General features: G+C 37.1%; 1 pseudogene; it reads right to left on the bottom strand.

The window, feature by feature from the left end:
* Positions 1-5,961: 5,961 nt before the first annotated feature.
* On the bottom strand, positions 5,962-18,032 carry LOC112967544 (annotated as a pseudogene).
* Positions 18,033-18,041: the final 9 nt, after the last annotated feature.

Genomic DNA, 18,041 nt, shown 5'->3' with positions numbered 1-18,041 from the left:
GTCTGAACATTTTTTTCATGTATTAACTCCAAGTATACTTAATGTTTCAGTAGAACAGCTGTTAAAAATATTTAAATCTGGTATCTGACTGGCTTGTATGCAACTACAAATTAAGGTGGTCCCTCACATAATTTCCTTAATTGCTTTTCTGAGTATAACTATTGCAATATTTTCCTTTTTTCCATTGTTAGAACTTCAAGTTACAATGGAAGTGAAAAAAGTCTAAAATACCAAAAACAATCCCAAACAAATTTGATAAAAACATCCATTTAAAACTATTTCAAAGCTATTAGGCAAGCGACACCCAGAATCCTGGTTGAGGTTAAAGTCAGTCCTTTCACCTTCATCTTTTTATAAGATAAAATTGTTCTCAGTTCTTTATGTATTTTATAATATAAATAAAATCCTGTCAGCCCATGGATTTCACATAATTTTAGACAAATCCCATCCATTCCGTCTGATATATACTAAAACTAAATCTGACTGGACATGCATATTCTAACTTGAATAAAGAAAATCATATGACGTTCAACCACAAAATGAAATTGGTGACAACTGTGTAAAACAGGTAAGTTTATTTTGTGACTGTTCAACAGCTTCTAATTTAAAATTATGAAGCTACGACACCAACCTTCATGAACATTTGTTTCATTTTGATAGAAAAGTCTTCTTGTATTTTCAGAAGTTCTCACAGGACTGAGTGCAACAGAAGGTGAGTGTACAGACACTAGCAATACAAGTCTGTCATGCTCTCTGCTGCCCTGGAAAGGTGCTGCCAGCATCCTAAGTACATTCCACTATTAATCACAGTGTCTGCAGTGTCATCTTAGTTGAGCAAAAGCTTTGGTTTAGCTCCCCATTGGTGCTGCACTGGTTTATCACAAACAGCTGTGACAAAATAAAACAAGTAGTGCAAGACAGTTGCATTTTTATGTATCTGATAACCTTTCCCACATCTACTTATATACAAAAATCAATTCTTTCCCATCAGTGAAAGGCTAAGTGATCTCCATTTTCTACTTTACCGCAGTATCAAAACATAATGATTTGCTATAAACTTTTGATTTTTTCTCGTCCCCAAATAGGTAATCTCCAACATCTCACTTCAATGTAAAATACAGTCCGATACTCTATTCCTTTCAAGTGTCCAATATCCAGCAAGCCTGAATAAGGTCTCAGGTGAGGACACATTAAAAAGCTAACATACTCCTCTGGCTGTTACTGTTCTGCTGGATCATGTATATCCATATAATCACTGATGGGTGCATGTCTCACCAACTCCTATTTCTCTCCAGAGGAATGTGTTTCAATACAAATTGCCCACAGACTTACAAAGTTCTTCCTTGCATCTAACCTAAATCTTCCCTACAAGTTTAATCAATTATTCTACCTACAATGGAATGGAGAAAAGTTACCCCTTCTTTAGAACCTTTTACATAATCAGCTATTACTATAATCTTTCTTCCCCATTTTTCTTTTCTAGATTTGAGCAAATCTAGCTCCTTCAACTATTCTTCACAGGTCACTTTCTAAGAAATCCCTGCAGAGGAGAGCAGCAAATTAGCAACACTATTTACAAACTATTATGCACTCCAGGATCAAGTAAGGCATAACAGTTACCTTTGCTTTTGAACATGCAACACTCCTTCTTATACACTGCAGAAAGACAGTCTTTTGCAACAGTATTATATWGGTTTATTCACACCTCATCTTTCACCTGTGCATTTGTCTCTGTATTTATCATTGCAGTTATAGTAAGTTGTAATAGATATTTGATGGAGCATGTTACTGAGTCCAGATGTTCAACAAGTTATTTTGATGTTTCTGCTCCCAGAAACGGACAGTGTCAGGACTCAGTATGCTCTCTACTCCATCCCCACATTCTTAGTGAAAACACTGAGTGGTACCTTATCCTAGAACAGGCCTGTCTTTTCAGTAATGCCCTTAGAGTTCAATTGCAAACAACTGACAGCTATACTTCTAGAAGGACTCAAGCTATTAAGAACTCATCTGTCAGAACAGGCAGTATAACCTGTATTCTCTTGTGGATTTCTGACACACAGCCAAACACTACTATCATTCCTTCAAGAAGCTGTAGGAATGAACAGTGAGGTTCCTGCTCTGCATTCTCAAGATTAACTGTTTCCCCAGATTCTGCTGGCACAATGCCACTTGATCAGTAACAGAATCGAAGCATACTCACAAAAGAATCAAGCCACATCAATAAGAAATGCTTTGAAAAAAGTTCCTCTAATAAGCTTCCACACTTCTGAGAACATCTTTCAGATTATGTCAGTTTGATTAGTGCACACTCTCAGATAACTCCATGACACTGAATGCCTAAGCAGTAAAGACATCCACTTCCATTTGACTAGAAAACAGCACCAGTAATTTATAAAATACAGGCATAGCCATAATTATTCACACATTTAACTATCATGCTTGGTGATTACCAGAACTCCTATCAAGGAGGAAAAACTTCATTCCTTAAAAAGGCTGTATATAAAATATACTCAAAATAATCAGCTTGCCTTGAAAATCAAATCAATGTCAACATCACTTGCTTGTTCCTCTAAGCTCTGGCTTTCTACTGAGTACAGGCTCAAGTGCTGATTAATTTCCCAAAACCTCAAAGTTTTCCCCCAAATGTGTCCCTAACTACCTCAAAGTCCCTTCCCTCCTCTCCCTCCCTTTATGACCACTGCAGCTCACAAAACCTTTGTTCTAACAGCACAGCCAAACTGTTCTAATACCAAAAAGCTCACAAGTAGAGAAAACACCTCTGACAGGTGCTATAGCTAGATTACCAGCACCCATGATCTGCAAGAGAGTCACCATAGTTCCAATCCCTTTCTAAATTAGGGGAGAGAATTGTTTTCAGTGTTTCAATTTTCCTTTTTTTTCATGCATCTACACAAACAAATGCAAAGCACCACAGAAAGGATAGCTAGCCTTCCTACAGGCTGGAAGGTATTTCCCTCTGAAGACTTGTAACTCTGCAAATGGCGCACATGAATACTTATCCAGAGTCATTAAGTACTTCATTTATAGGGGTTGTGATCTACCTTTTTGAATCCGCTATCAGTGCATTATAGGGATCCAGAAAATGAAGTCTTTTTATCCTGAAGGGTTTACAATCAGAACAAATGTTGATGTAAGGAAAACAACAATTTATTTCCAGTTTTGCCTTCATTTAAGTTTGTCCAGCTGTCTTAAAAATCAGGCCTTCTCTTTCTGCTACAATAAAAAATACTTAAATCAGGATATATGCCTTATTTTTATTTTACTTCTATAGCAATATAGTCATCCCTTTTCTACTTATAAATTGTAAATGTTCCAATTAAAAATTACATAATTGTGTATTTCAGTGTAACATTTCATTCTGCTTGGATGACTACAGTATCAGCTGCATAGACATATGTGGTAAATATGCTAGTTATTCAGGAATAAAAGCTAGAGAAACCCCCTGAACTTAGATATTTTATAAACTAGTACCTAATTATTTCAATATAGAGTAAAAGTACCACTGCTTTCACCTTTAATTGAAAATAAGTTTTCTAGCTAGAACAGATGTATGGTTATCAGAATGGTTTTAACTAGAAATTTACAGTTACTTATCCAAATAGCTACAAGAGCTTTGTCACACTCTCCCCATGTTGGCAAAAGGCCAGGGTTTCTCTCCAAGCAGTGGCTGTTTTACAGGTTGATGTGGGAAATATCCTAGAAGTCCAGGTCTTTTAGCAGGTGCTACTAGAAGAGGCAGAGGTTTACCCTTTGCACCTGAGTCCTGCTTGGAAAGAATTTGTTTTTAAAACTAACAGTAACATCTACTTTTACTTACACAGGACACTCCTAATCAGAACTAACTAAAAACACCAGACTTAAGAAATGGCAGTTACCCAGCTGAAGCATATAGAAACCAGCATTGCAGACAAAGCAATTTGTCTATGCACATGAACAGTTTCAAATGCCTTAGCCATCATCAGTCATAGTGTCCTATTTTAAAGATGYACCATCACTGAGCTACAAGTATAACCTTGCTGTAAGTATCTGACAACACACAGCACACTGGCATGCTGCGTTACTAATCTTAGCATGAGCATACTGCAAAGTATAATTCTCCCCGATATTAATGTTAACCTGTACAGATAAGTTAGAAAACAAAATGATGAATGAAGTACAATTGGTATAGAAAGTTAAAACCAGATTCTATTTCTGTGCAATAGTTCACAGCAAACGTACCTGATGACATCTGAAGTAGGTTCTAAGAAAGAATTTAATCTACGACCATAATGTAGGTCACTAGTTTTGATTCACTTTATGCCTAATATTCATTCCATTGATTCAGACTCAGCATTAACATCAATGGTTGTCAAACTGTATATGGCTTTTTTACCCCATCATCTAATAAAATAATTCAATGAAGCCGATTTCTCAGTATTTTTTGCCGATTTACCTATTTATTTCAATCATGAAAGCAGTATTTAATTTACAACAAAGCACCATGCCTTAATCCTATGCATCTAATATTCATGTTTAAAACCTGAACCTCCCTCACTGTTTCTGCTGCCCTTTTGGTTTCCAATGAGCTTCAGTAACTCAAAAGAATTGTAACCAACTTGGTAACTAAAAAAGAAAGCTTTGGGAAATGGGAAAGTTCACAATGGGTGAGGAAAAAAAGCCTTTCTAAAATAGCCAGGTGTTCACCTCAACCCATATCAACTTCAAACAGACGCAAGGACAGTAAGTGAATCCAATTTCAGACTAAGGACATGAAAGATCCTATAAGCTTTATATCCTTACACTTTCATAATGTTAGAATGGATTCATTTTTAGATAAAGAATAGCATACTCCCCTACTCCTATCCTTTCACATAAAGTTTGCTCTGAGAAGAATATGGCTGAGTTCCAGTCTTAACTATTATTTGATCACCTCTAAGTATTTGCAAGTTCAGATTTTTCTATGTTCCACCTCTCTACTTGATTGTAATTCACGTAGTAGCTATCATGTTTTGTTCCATTTTGATCACTTGCCACAGTGCATTAAGTCAGTCAAAAACTGACATAATGAATTAGTTTGAAACACAAAGCTGATATGGGGAAGTTAATTCTCTGATGACCGGGGGTCAGAAGATCCCAACAGCCTGTCACCCAACAACACAGCTTTAACCTGAGGACAGTTGACTGGCCTAGAAGACCTTTCCTGCTTGGTGTTGGAAGTAGAGGTTTACTTGAGGTATGGATGGCTGTGCTTGAACTTGGCCTCACATTTGCTTGATACATTGTGTCATCAACTTCAGCTGAAGGATCAGTYTGTTCACCAAGGCCTAGGTTAAAAGAACAAAAGAGGGAAGCAATTCTTAAGAATTCATTGTTAAGACAGTGCACAAGCAGTAACTTAAAAGAATCTCATTATCCCCTTAACATGAGGAGATTCAAGAAGTTTCCACAGAGGTACTCCTATGACCAAAATGGCGCAGATCTTCCAAGTCTATAATTCCAAGTCTATAATTTATGAGAGCAACTGGGGTCATTTTTCTTTAAAAGATGTTCTGCTGAATTTTAAACTTTGTGAATAAAAAGCATATAAGCCATTCAATTACTGAACTCTTAAACCAAGAGTCCCGTTCTGCTTAAGGTTCTGCTGGATGTCACTAGAATATATTCACATGCATACAATGTTATTAAAACTTAAATACAGTCTTAGCAGACAGTTAGCAAATATTAACTTGCAGCTGTGACTTGAGAGGGCAGTTGACCATTGGGGGCTTGGGTATGTGTCTTTACGATGTGTCCATTTCTGTGAAGAATATGTACATCCTACTTCAGGATAAAAGTACATGCTCATTAGTATATACATTGGCATTTTGAYCTCTACTGCCCATCATTTATTTACAGACTATTTACTAGGAATGTACCCAAATTTGTTTATATCAGATTTAAAAGGCATTTAAAGCTGTTTCAGGGAAAAACATGGATACCTTCAATCACATCTTTCCTGGTCTTCATGTAGTCATTCGAGTTCAACTCTTTCCAATACAAGTATTTTCCCTAACTTAACAGAAAGGTGTCTAATGCTCAGAGGCACATCATAACTCCCAGAGCTCCTGTGCTAGGTAGTCATCCACCAGATCAGCTGCCTTGTGTGAAGTCTCAGTATGCTCCTGTTGCTCACACTCAGCAAATATTTTCCCAAATGCTTTAACTTCCAGAGGCAGTGGATCCTCCCTGGGCACGCTATGATGTACTATAGAGAAGAGATAGCTGGCTTTATCAGGCTTGTGTTTTCATCTACTTCACACATTTACAAAAAGATAGAAAAATATAGCTGTTAAGTCTGTGTATAACAATTGAATGAGATTTTTAAAGCCTTCAGTTCAGTGTTAATATAGTCCTCCTGTAATTTGCAGAGGTGAGTTTGATTTAGTTTAGCTATATGCAACTTCATGTGAAACACAAATTAAAAGTTACAATTTCTCCCTCCTCCTCAGTCAATACATTACAGGTCATTCATGATCTTAGGCTAATTTTGAGATAAAGATTCCCAGATCCACACAGACTTCCATAAATACCTAACTGAAATAAGAATAATATTTGGATAATTTTTTTCTAAAATTCAAAATATTTTTACCTGAGTGGAGAACAGGGCAGTTTTACATTCAAAAGAAAGTATCTTTTTACTATTGTGTTCCTGATATGTGAAAAGATGTGAAATCTAAATTTAAAATAAAAAGTTTTAAAAGAAATAAAGCCAAAAAGTCTAAGACATTTTATTTTGATCCATCCACACAAATGCAATGCAAGAAAGTGGATTTTTAAAATAAATTTTAATTTATATACAATTTCCTACCATTACTTTCTCCATCTGAGAGCTTTTGTTGGCTGTACTTCATGCCATTTAGGAAGAAGCAATCTAAGACAGTGTTTAATCACTCCACGTATTATGAATTAGAAATTCAGTGAACTATTTCAAAGCTGTCTCATCTTAACTCAGTCAAATTTTGTTACCAAGTGCAATGACTCAGTGCTTAATATTTTAATGGATTCAAAGATATTTAAAATGCAGTTTTGAATGGAGACCATCTTAAGTGACATTTCTAAATGAAGCTAAACTTACCTTTGATAGATTCATGAAACATGATTGCAGTGCAAGAGGAAAGTGCTACATTTGATGTTGCAACAAGAATAGAAAATGGATAGCCACCATTTTCAACTTCTTGGAGTGCATGTACAACCCAACTCCAACGTAAGGTGTATCATTTCCATCACAAGGCCATGATCTTCCAAATGATGGCCTATGACTAGAGCATATTGCCTTAAAGAAAAAAAGAGGCTGTTATTTACAAGTAAAAATCTGTGTCACTGTTTGTTGTTGTTGTGCTGTCATCACTGCCTTGTATGCGCTGGAAGTCACAAGCATTAAGTCCAGTTATGTGAGGTATAAAGAATCCAAAAAGTAGCATGTTGCTTATATCAGCTACACTTTCTAGAATACAAGGAAATAACAGATCTGTTTTAAGCCACACTGAGAAAAAWTTTTTTTAAGTATTTGTCAAAGTATAGTAGGAAACTGCCATTGATGTTTGATCATGTTTTAGGGGTAGATTTGTGAATAGAATATACTAGTTATTGAAATTTATGTTAACATTGGATTCTATTTCATCATCCTAGTATACTGGAAAACATCCAATGGAAAAGAATTTAGCCTTTGTATTATGAACTGTTACATTGGAATTAGTGTAATTTTGTTAGAGTAGATAGTTTTTGAAAAAAATGCAAAGACAGAAAGGGCAACAAAAATTAAGAGTAACAATCCATGTGGTCTGAGTATAGATGCTAAACAATTAAGAGTTTTACTGACACCTTGATTACAGTCATCTTTTAGAATTGGAAGATAGGGTTTCTTACTGACAGCAATATGGAGAGGCACAAACTCCACAAGCTTCACCAACAAAGCAGCTAATGGCAATGCTGAAACTATTAATACAGTAGAGTTGAGGCAAAAGTATTGCATATTTTTTCCACATTGTATTTAGCATGKTTTTTTTTAACAGTTCAAAGTGTTTAAATTGCACATAAAAGCAACATATTTGAGGTTAAAGCAAGTGAAATAGAAATTGATATGCCAACTTTATTCTTAATTGTTTTAAAACATTAGAAGTCTATTTACAACCTGCTCTGATAAACRCACATTATCATTACACTTCAGGTGAATTAGCCAACCCAGCTGCAGCAACTGTAGTTTTTCCGTCAGGACTTCAACTCTCCTACTGAATAAACATTTCATAGAGCACTAGCTCATGATACTGGCAGAGAATTTCCAACTCATATTTGAAGAGACCACCTACCACTATGCTTCTGCACCACTCCATGAACAAGAGATGGACACCCTCTTGTGTTTTCCCAACTCTATTTGGGTATCAGACAGGGGTATGTCAGATGGAGGTCAGGGAGGAGGAGGGGCATCAAATACTTTATTTACAGATCCAGGATCCAACACACAAGAATGACTGCCTCAGCACAACTTTAGTAAACTGTTGATTCTGTTATCAGAAGATATGTGAATGCAAAATATATGGCCTGTGTTGCCTACATGTTTCAAATGGGTTAAATACACAGGAATGTAACATCAGYAACAAACTTGGTATGGAATACAAGGCAGAAAATACTTTCCTGGGGGGAAGAGAAATGAAAGTTAGAATATCAAAGAAACAGTGAATTTTAAGGAAATACCAAAGCTAGAGTAAGACTTCCAGTCCTCTAAATAGCCCTCTCAGGAAAACAAACAACTTTGTACATTGAAGTGGTTAAGATCTCCATAGTCAAGCTGACCCATCTCATCCCCAGCAGACAGACATCTATACAATGAAAACTAGCTCTTCCAAGACTTAAAAGAGGAGAAAAGAGAGCAATCTTGGCATTTTCCTCCACTTCCTTATCTTACTTTGTTAGGAATTTATTTCTTGAAGTTTCAGTCCTTTATTTTCCTAGAAAACTTTATTTCCTTAGAAAAGTCATAGTAATAGTTTGAAATAGGAATTAAAAAGTAGTATGATGCAGCCCTTCAAATATTTCAGTTGAGAAATAAGGAAAAATAAGTCACTCGTGATATAAATTTCTCTAGTTTAACAGAATGTTAAACTAAAAAAATCATTTTCCAAAGAATTCTGCTAGTTTTGCTTCAAGTACGAACTAAGAACTACAAACTAGAGAAAATACATAAAATTCTGTGCATTTGAGAGTCCTTTTTACATAGCAAACTTCTTTTTGCCTCTCTTGGCCACAGTGAAAGAAATCTTTTCAAATCGGAAAGGTATCTGATATACATCACAAATTGCAAAGATGACAGGCAAAAATAGTATCTGAAGTTGCATTTAATATGTCTAAATTAAGAGACCACAAAACCTAACCAAATGCTGCAAAGCAGCCTCTAAAACAAAAGAAATTACAATCAGGTTAGACCAAAATCTGAAATAATGATCAGACTTAATTCCTGAGTCACTAACATTTTAAAAAAAAACCCTAGAGGTGCCCTCATGGACCTCACACTCAAAAGACCTGGGAGATGCCTAAGTTTTATAACTAGCTAGAACAATATCGAGGAGAGTCAGAAACATTAAATAGGTGTAATTTTCAAACACTACACACATCTTCAAGATCAGACCTTTCTGAATTGGGTAACGCTTACCTGTATAATAAAATTAGCTGAAAGATCTTAATAGAAATGTACAGTTGCTCCTTGCTGATGGCAACAATGACAGAGTCTATATCATATTCTTTCCACATCTGTTGGTAAAACTGCAGGTATTGCTTCTCTCCGCGATCATCCCTGGTGTGGCCATCACCTGCAACCAAGTAAAAAATCAATTAAGCAGCAGCACTGATTGCAAAGCTATATTAGAACATCAGCATGTCTCCACTACTTTGTCATTCAAAAATACTGTCAAAAACGTGATCAAAATAGCTCGCTGAAGCAAGGGGTTTTTCCTTTCTTTTTTTGAGTAAATGTTATAGACATGCAAGAAGGCATAAGAAAAAGGTTTAAACTCAGTTGCAGATCTCAGAGTTAATCCATTGAGAACGGCACCATTCATCTATTCCACCTCACACAGGATTATTTGTCCCATTTGTCCTCAACTTATTTCCAATATGATGCTGAGACCTGAATCTCATTCCAAGGGAAGGTAGTAAGGGACTTGGAGGGAAAAAAAACAGATTGCTTTTTTGCTATAACCAGAAAGTAGGGGCTGAACTGAAGCTCAGCTGTGTTACAGAATACCTTTCCTAAATATATTTTGAGAGCCTTGTTGAAAATAAACCCACACTGGACATGCAAAGTAGGAGTCACATAAAATAAACTCACTTGCCTTTTTCCAGCCTATAGCTGGCTACCAAATTTCTTACACCTGCAAAAGATGTCCTGTGAGGAAGAACTGCAGGTATGTTCTGTGTTCCCTACATAACTCAAGAGATTTTTGCAGGCATGCACTCATTCTTCTCTCTTAGGTGAGGAGCTGAATATCATACATTCACACCAGTAATCCTCAAACACAAACCACCTGCAAGCCCCTAGTTCCTGGTCACACACTGGATCTCAGGGCCCCACACTGAATACATGGAGGCTCCCAAGTCARAGCCCTGAGAAGCAAGCCCTGTGGGCACAGCCAGCTGCACTGTCTCAGCACTGGATGAGCTACCAAGTTTCACATCAGGAAAGCCCTGCCTCCCGACACACTTTCAGGGTTAAGACTTTGCCCTATCCCTTATGCCCATCCTCCTCCACATTTTTTTTCCCTTTTTAAAAAAGTTACAACAACACTCACTTCCTCACTAAGTTCCTCAATTCCAACCCCAAATTTAACCAGTAACTCAGACTAAGTTTTCCAAAAAGGCCAACAGCAGCAGACAGGAAAACCTTCTAGTGAGCAACTCCACCAGATCTTGAAAAATACCACCACTGCACTATCAGAGATGTTCTACAGTATCTATGGATTTAGACCTTCTAAATGCCTTTCAAAGGCAAAGCCTATGAAGCCCCATCACATCCCATACCTTGCAGCAAAATGCAATGAGTGATAACTGCAGTGGTTAATCACAACTAAACTATGCTAACAGGTAGTATTGACATCATTTAATGTCATCTTCAAGGGCTAGTCAGAACTTTAGGCAGGCATACTTTTACTGAAGTTCAGATTAAATCCTTAAAACTCTGAACAGAAATTTAAAGTAAAAATCAAGGTAGTACAGTGTGCCAAGAGTATACACAATTCCCAGGTCCAGGCACTGGCAGACCCTGATCCATTTTCTTACAGCTACCTGCTGCTAAGTCTTTAAATTTATCTGTCAGCATTTGAGCACCCTTGACTATGCTCTTATTCATCCCAGGAATATGTTTAGCAATAATACAGATTTTATACCACAGTACAAAGGCCCTCACACCAACATCATAATTAAGTGATCTGTAGCAGCAGCAATTAATACAAACCACTGTCAGACTGACTTCAAAAGCTCATTATTTTGACTGATCTTTGTCACAAACAGTTACTTTCACAAGAAGGTATAAAACCATCACACTCCCCATCTGAATCAATGAACGACCTCTCAACAAACTGTCCATCTAGCTAAAGGTTCTACCAGAAGGTCTCTTCTACATATGTTAATACATGTACCTTTAGCTTCCTCTGAAATTGTTCAGGAACTCAAACCCTTACACTTCTTTTACAGAAATCACCTGAAGCCACAGCTTACAGCTGAGCATGAAGTGTCCATGCTGAAGCCATGACTTAGAATAAGCAGCCACAATGACCATCAGCAGGTTAGCACTGCTGCAGAGTACCCATCCTGGCTGCCTGATGCTCTTTTCCTGACAGAAACGATAATTTGTAGGATGTCAAGCAATAGCAACATTTGCGTAAAATTTGATCCTCAAGTCAGTATGGAAAAGGTGCCCTGTGTTTTTCATTCTGCTAGCAGTAATCCAAACATTGCCTGGTGCACTGGAAAAGATAAAATTAAGTAAATTTTTCAGAAATTTGCTTTGGTGCAAGGCGGTATTAATACAGAACATTTACTGCCTATTGCAAATCCATGTTTTCATCTTCTATTCATTTCAATATTTTGCCAAATTTTTCAAGTACTGAATATGGATATACAGCATTTCATTAACATGACCTTGTCAAAACTAAGTTGTCCTTCAAAATAAAATTTTAGGATGTTAAAACACCAGGAAAAACATATTGTCACATTTGATAAACATTTCTCAGAAACTGATACTGGTTCACCATCTTCCTAGGAGTATTAAAGGAAGAATAAAGCATAATTCCAGGTCTGACTTTCACTCACTTTCCCAAGCAAACAGGCAGTTAATAGAGCAATAGCCCTTTTGTACCTTCTTGGGAAAAACTCAGATTTAGTATGGGTAAATCCATAAATATCCTACAATTCAGTCAGCAATTATTCCTCACACGGATCTTCCCACATGCTACAACATTCTCACCATTCATTGACTTGTCCTAGATTTCATGGGGATTATGACTTCTTCTTTAGATGGTTACAGGAAACCCTTTCATAAATATTCACATCTACCTTGTAGGCAACTACCTATGCATTTTTGCCATTGAGTTCTGCTGGAGATTAACTTTTTCCCTTACATTCTGATAGTTTTTCCATCATCTGTCCCCTTCCACTGGACAGATTTTCCCCATACAGCTGGTGCAAATATGGGTTTCTCATTGGCACTGAAAACCCTTCTCCCACAGGAATCTATAGCAGCATGAATTCTTAAAGTATCTACCTTTCCTGAAGACCCAGCATAACCACCTGTGAGAAACATCTACCTCACCTTCTGAGCAACCAATAAACCCCTGGTGATATGCAGCAATGCTGCAGAAGAAATGCAGACCAGGTCATTTTCACCTGATCCCAATATAGCCTGTAATGCAAGTTCCTCAGTAATGGGTTCCTACCATACTCACATTTTGCAAGTTTGCTGGATTGCATCCACATATTTGGGCATAACTCAGATATTCCCAAGTGCATTACTACACCTGGATATACCTACCCATTTTCCCAGGTCCAGGGGACACTTGGGACATGGAACTCTTTGCCCTAGTGGCCATGACAGCCTTTACGGGGTTATTATTTTTCTGGCCTGATTTAAAGCTAACACCAGAAAAACTCTAGGCCCTGAAGGGATATTATGAATTTCTGCATCTGTCAACTAGAGACAAAATTGTATGCTAGCAGGAAGCAACAGGAACTAGCTATAATTCTTACATTTTAGGGAATACTGATATCTCATAGTAATCTTCATTCCCTGTTGAATATTCATACTGCTGCCCAAATATCTCTTCAAAATTAAGGAAAAACAGGTTTTGAATGCACCAAATAAAGATAGCAGGCTAGTTCATACAAAATATTATTTCTTCCATGCTTATGTGGAGATTAAAATAAGTCACAATACCAATTTTCAAAACACTTAAGTGTAAGTCAGAGAATGCTGCTAATCTAGTATTTTCTATTACAAGGACTTTCTGCAACAGTTCAGTTTTGGTGGTGAAACTGATAGAGAACACTGTTTTCTGTATGTTCTGACTCTAGACTCAAGTTAAAAGAGCATAAACCTGAGAAAACTCAGAAGGAGGAGTCTGAAGAGTGCCTAACCTTGGGAGTGTATTAATAGGTACTTTCATCAGGAATGCAGGAAAGAGAGGTAACATCTATTATTAGGCTAAAGGTTGTGCATTACTACCCAAAATACAGTTGGGGCGAAAGCTGAGAGGAATTAGGCATTCTTCCAAGCACTCAAGTCCATATGACCAGAGGAAGGCTTAAGGGAGATTAAGAACCACAGCCATGTGTAGCTGTGACACACCACAGCCTGTCCAGCTGCACTTCGCACCCAGCACAGCAGGTATCAATGCTTTTGGGCTACAATACACAGGGGCAGCTGCCAAGTGGGGAAGGAGATGGGCACAGACCAATCAGGAATGATTAGGCAAATTGGAACAGCCTCACTACTTCTCACAAGGTTGGCCTACCAAGAGTGAGAAGATGACACTTCTATATCCAATAGGTGAGAAAAATTTAGCTTTCAGTCTTATTCTCCACATTGTTAATACTGTTTGCTTTTCCTGCAAGTCTCTATTACATAATATCTTTGTCATAAATCTAAGAGATCATTCTAAATGAAGTAACATCCTTCTAAACTCATAGCTTTCAATCTGAAAGTCAAGAGAACATAGCTTTGTCACTAGTTCTTCAATATCATATGAGGAAAGTCAACTGAAGTACTAATGCACCTCTAAAAACAAAGAAAGAGTAGATTAAAACATCTTCCCTGTTAGTTTTCTGGAAACGGAATATGAAAGCATGGGAAAGCTTGAGGAATAAGAAGAGGCTGAAAAGGCTTTACTTGGGGACAAAATGGGAAGAACTAGAAATGGGGAAAGTCAAATACACATCATGATTCAAGACTGAACAAGAATTCTATCATAGGAGTACAAAAAACATGAACGAACAAGAACTTGCTGCTTTTTATAAACCCTTCCATACTCAACACTAATACTCCTGTCCTAAGTACCTCAGAGTACATGCAAACCTCACTCACATCTTTTCCGGAAAAAGACCAGAGGAAGATGAATTAGCTTAACAGATAACTGAAATTAAAAAAAGGTTTAATATCTCAAGCCAAAAGTTATCACCAAATTCTATGTGGCAGAACATCTCAAGCTACAATTCTACAAAGAGAAACTGAATATTCTGCTGCATTAAGACACACAAATTATATATTTCTACAATAACTATGTATTACACAGAGATGGTCCTGTGAATTTTGTTCAGATGTTCAACAAAAGATTTTCTTTTCTATTGAGGATGCTGCTATTTGATAAAGCTGGTCTTCCAGGACAAGCCTTAAAAGGTTTTCTATTGGGCTAATACAAAAAAGAAAAAAAATGTTTTGATCAGAATAACTTTAATGGCCAAAACAAGTCCTGAATATGGATATCCTTACCAAAAAATACTGTAGCTCTTTGGATAAATAACACTTCTCAGGGAAAAATGAGATGAAAGGAAGAAAAAAAGGACAGTTTCTTGATAAGATTTTAGGTTTCCAAAATCTTTGTAGAAAGGAATATATAGTATATAATCATTACCCTCCTATCATTAAATGAAAGTTAGAATAATCTTCAAGCTTGGAATGAAGTTACTACAATAAACAAACTGATTTATAAAAATACAGGATTAATGAGTTTAAGATGACTAAATTTTTAATAGCTTTAAGTGTTAACCCAGAATCTCTGAAGTAACATGCTGCCTCAAGAGGGAGGGATTGTGTAGAGGAAAATGAGCAGGAGAAGGCTGGAAATGCAAGGAAACCAAGAAACAAGTGACCCATCCAAATTATCTCTGATAGCAGATGCTGCTAACAGATGCTCTCACATTATGCTCAAAGTACAGCTGTGAGAACCAGAAATAGATACCAAAGATGCTAAGCCCCAAAAGATATGTCCCTTGTACCTCAAAAAGATATACTTGAGATATCATTCTACGATGACAAAGTATGTTTCTTCCAATAAATTCTGCATTACAAAGCAATCCAAATGTACTCTAAGCATTTTTGCTTAGGCAGTTAATTTTAAGGCTTCACAGGTGTTGTCAGAAAACAGTATCAGGATTACTAACAGATGGACTAGTCCCAAGAATTTATTCAAGTCATAATGATAGCATGATGATAGTTACTTTGTCTTGTCTCATTTACCTGAACTAGTTTCCAATTAATGGTATGGTACAGAGCAGAGTAAAAGCTACTTGGAAAAAAAAAAAGAAACTACAAGCACTTTGAATGGCACAAGAAGTGTTCATTATAATCAATAAAGGAATTACAATCAACTTAAATATCTCATAGGTCAATTCTCATTGCTCTTAGAATTCCTCTTTCCTGATGTAGGTTCAACAYTTACATGCCACGAATTACCAAAGCTCGAAGAAAAACAGCTTCAAATATTTGTATCTGTTCAGAAATAAAACTAATAGTTAAAGCAAGATGAGAGCAGCAGGAGATCTGCACATTAACAAACTCTTGGAAGTATAAATAGCCTACTGGAAAGTACAACTTTCTGATGCACCGCACTCCATTTTTCAAAGTAGCATCTAACTTCTTGGGTCTCATGAATTTAAGGTTCTGCCATCTGCAAGAGTACAGTTATAGTAAGGAAGAGAGCATCCATGTCACTCTAACCTTCTCCCAGACTCCAGTCTTCTGATTTAATGATATATGTTAGTGCTGATACCTCTTATAGTCTTTACCAATAGTGAGAAAATCAGCATTGAGGTTCTCAGCCTTTCAATGCAGCTGACAAGCCTAAATACCAGTGGAAGTGATTCTGTTCGTTTTTGCATTGCTACTAGGCAAAACTGTAATGAACTGGGCTTATAAAGGCAAAGAGAATATCATGCAACCTTCAGTGGGGTCATCAAAGCAATAACTTCTAATAACTTTTTATTTTTAAGTTTTAATTCTGCAAAGTAACGATGGTTAGGACTCCATGCTGTAGAAGGCTTCCTGAATAAATCATTGCAAGCTCTTAAGCTGGAATAATTTGATCATGAATTTTGATCTTCCTTGTAGTCTTTATATAGAAAGACTTTTTTAAAGACATTCACTTTTTCATGATGAAACTTGAAAAAAATGAGAGCAAATGACTACAAATCGTATTTTCATAACTCTAACATCCATGGGAAAAACTAGAAACTAACTGTCTCGAAACATTTTAATGTAGTTTACATTACCTTTTGTTGACAACAGGTTTTTGAACTTGGCACCTGGTAACCTTGACCCATGACGACATTTTAATTTCTAGGAAAACAAAACAGCATTGATTTTTCTTCCCAAATTGGGAAAACATTCTTAAAACACCTCTAGAATGCTAAAACTCAAGAGAGCTAGGTGCTTGAAAATGGGGTTTTAAAATGGGATTCAGCACAACCTACACATTAACCAAGTTCCCTAAGCCAAGCAACAGAAACACTGAAGACATTTCTTAAGTCCTACATCTCTTGGATTCTTAACTCTTTGCAACAAGAGTTAAAATGGAATCCATAGCCCAGACCCTTTATCCTGGAGGTAAGCACTCAAGTTATTTTTTTCAAAAATAAAGCAATCACTCTTTCAGGACCCTGTATTTCTAGTGCTTGTTGCAAAGCCAGTATAAGTTTTCTAAATCTCAGGCTATTTCATCATTTTTCAAACTGCTTGGCAACACAACATTGTCAACAGCTGCCACAGGAGAAAACTCTCAAGTTGAAATGGTCACATCTGTAGCAAGTAATGAACCTTGACCAGGAGAGGGCAGGGTACAAAGAGCATGTTTTAATACTTGAGAGCATCCTGACTCACTGGTTTAAAAAGTATCCCAAAACAAAGCCAGGATCTGCTGCATAAATTCACCAGGTCCAAAAGAATGAATGCACATCAGCTTGCACATACTAGCATGCAGGCTGCCAGAATAACTTCTGAATTTACTAAAGACTTAATAGCAGAGATAACACAGAGGATATCTTCCCCCATGCACACACACACACGCATATTTTGTTATTACCACCTAAGACTTAATCCTGGTCTCAAAGAGCTTGTTTGGACTTCTTCTTTCAAGTGCTCTTTCAGAAGGTCTTAGCACATAGATTACACTCAGCCCATGCTCCACGAAAGGAGAGATCATACCCACAGCCAGTCCCAGACAGTACTGCAGCTTTCAGTGACTGCTTCTAGAAGCCAGCAGCACAGAACTCTCACTGGAGTTTCTTACTTGCACCTTAAAGGTAACAGGAGACTTTCAGTGAATTGAGGTGTCTGCTATTCAGACAGTTCTCAATCCACCTCACTGTCCACTCATCCAACCCACACTTCCTGAGCTTACCTCTGAGGATGTTTTGACACCATCTCCCATAACACCCTCAGGAAGTGTGGGTTGGATGAGTGGACAGTGAGGTGGATTGAGAACTGGCTGAATGGCAGAGCTCAGAGGGTTGTGCTCTTGGAG

Source organism: Apteryx rowi, unplaced genomic scaffold (genome assembly GCF_003343035.1).
Source record: "Apteryx rowi isolate R43461 unplaced genomic scaffold, aptRow1 scaffold_28, whole genome shotgun sequence".
NCBI classification, from domain to species: Eukaryota; Metazoa; Chordata; class Aves; order Apterygiformes; family Apterygidae; genus Apteryx; species Apteryx rowi.
This window is presented reverse-complemented; position numbering and strand designations above follow the sequence as displayed.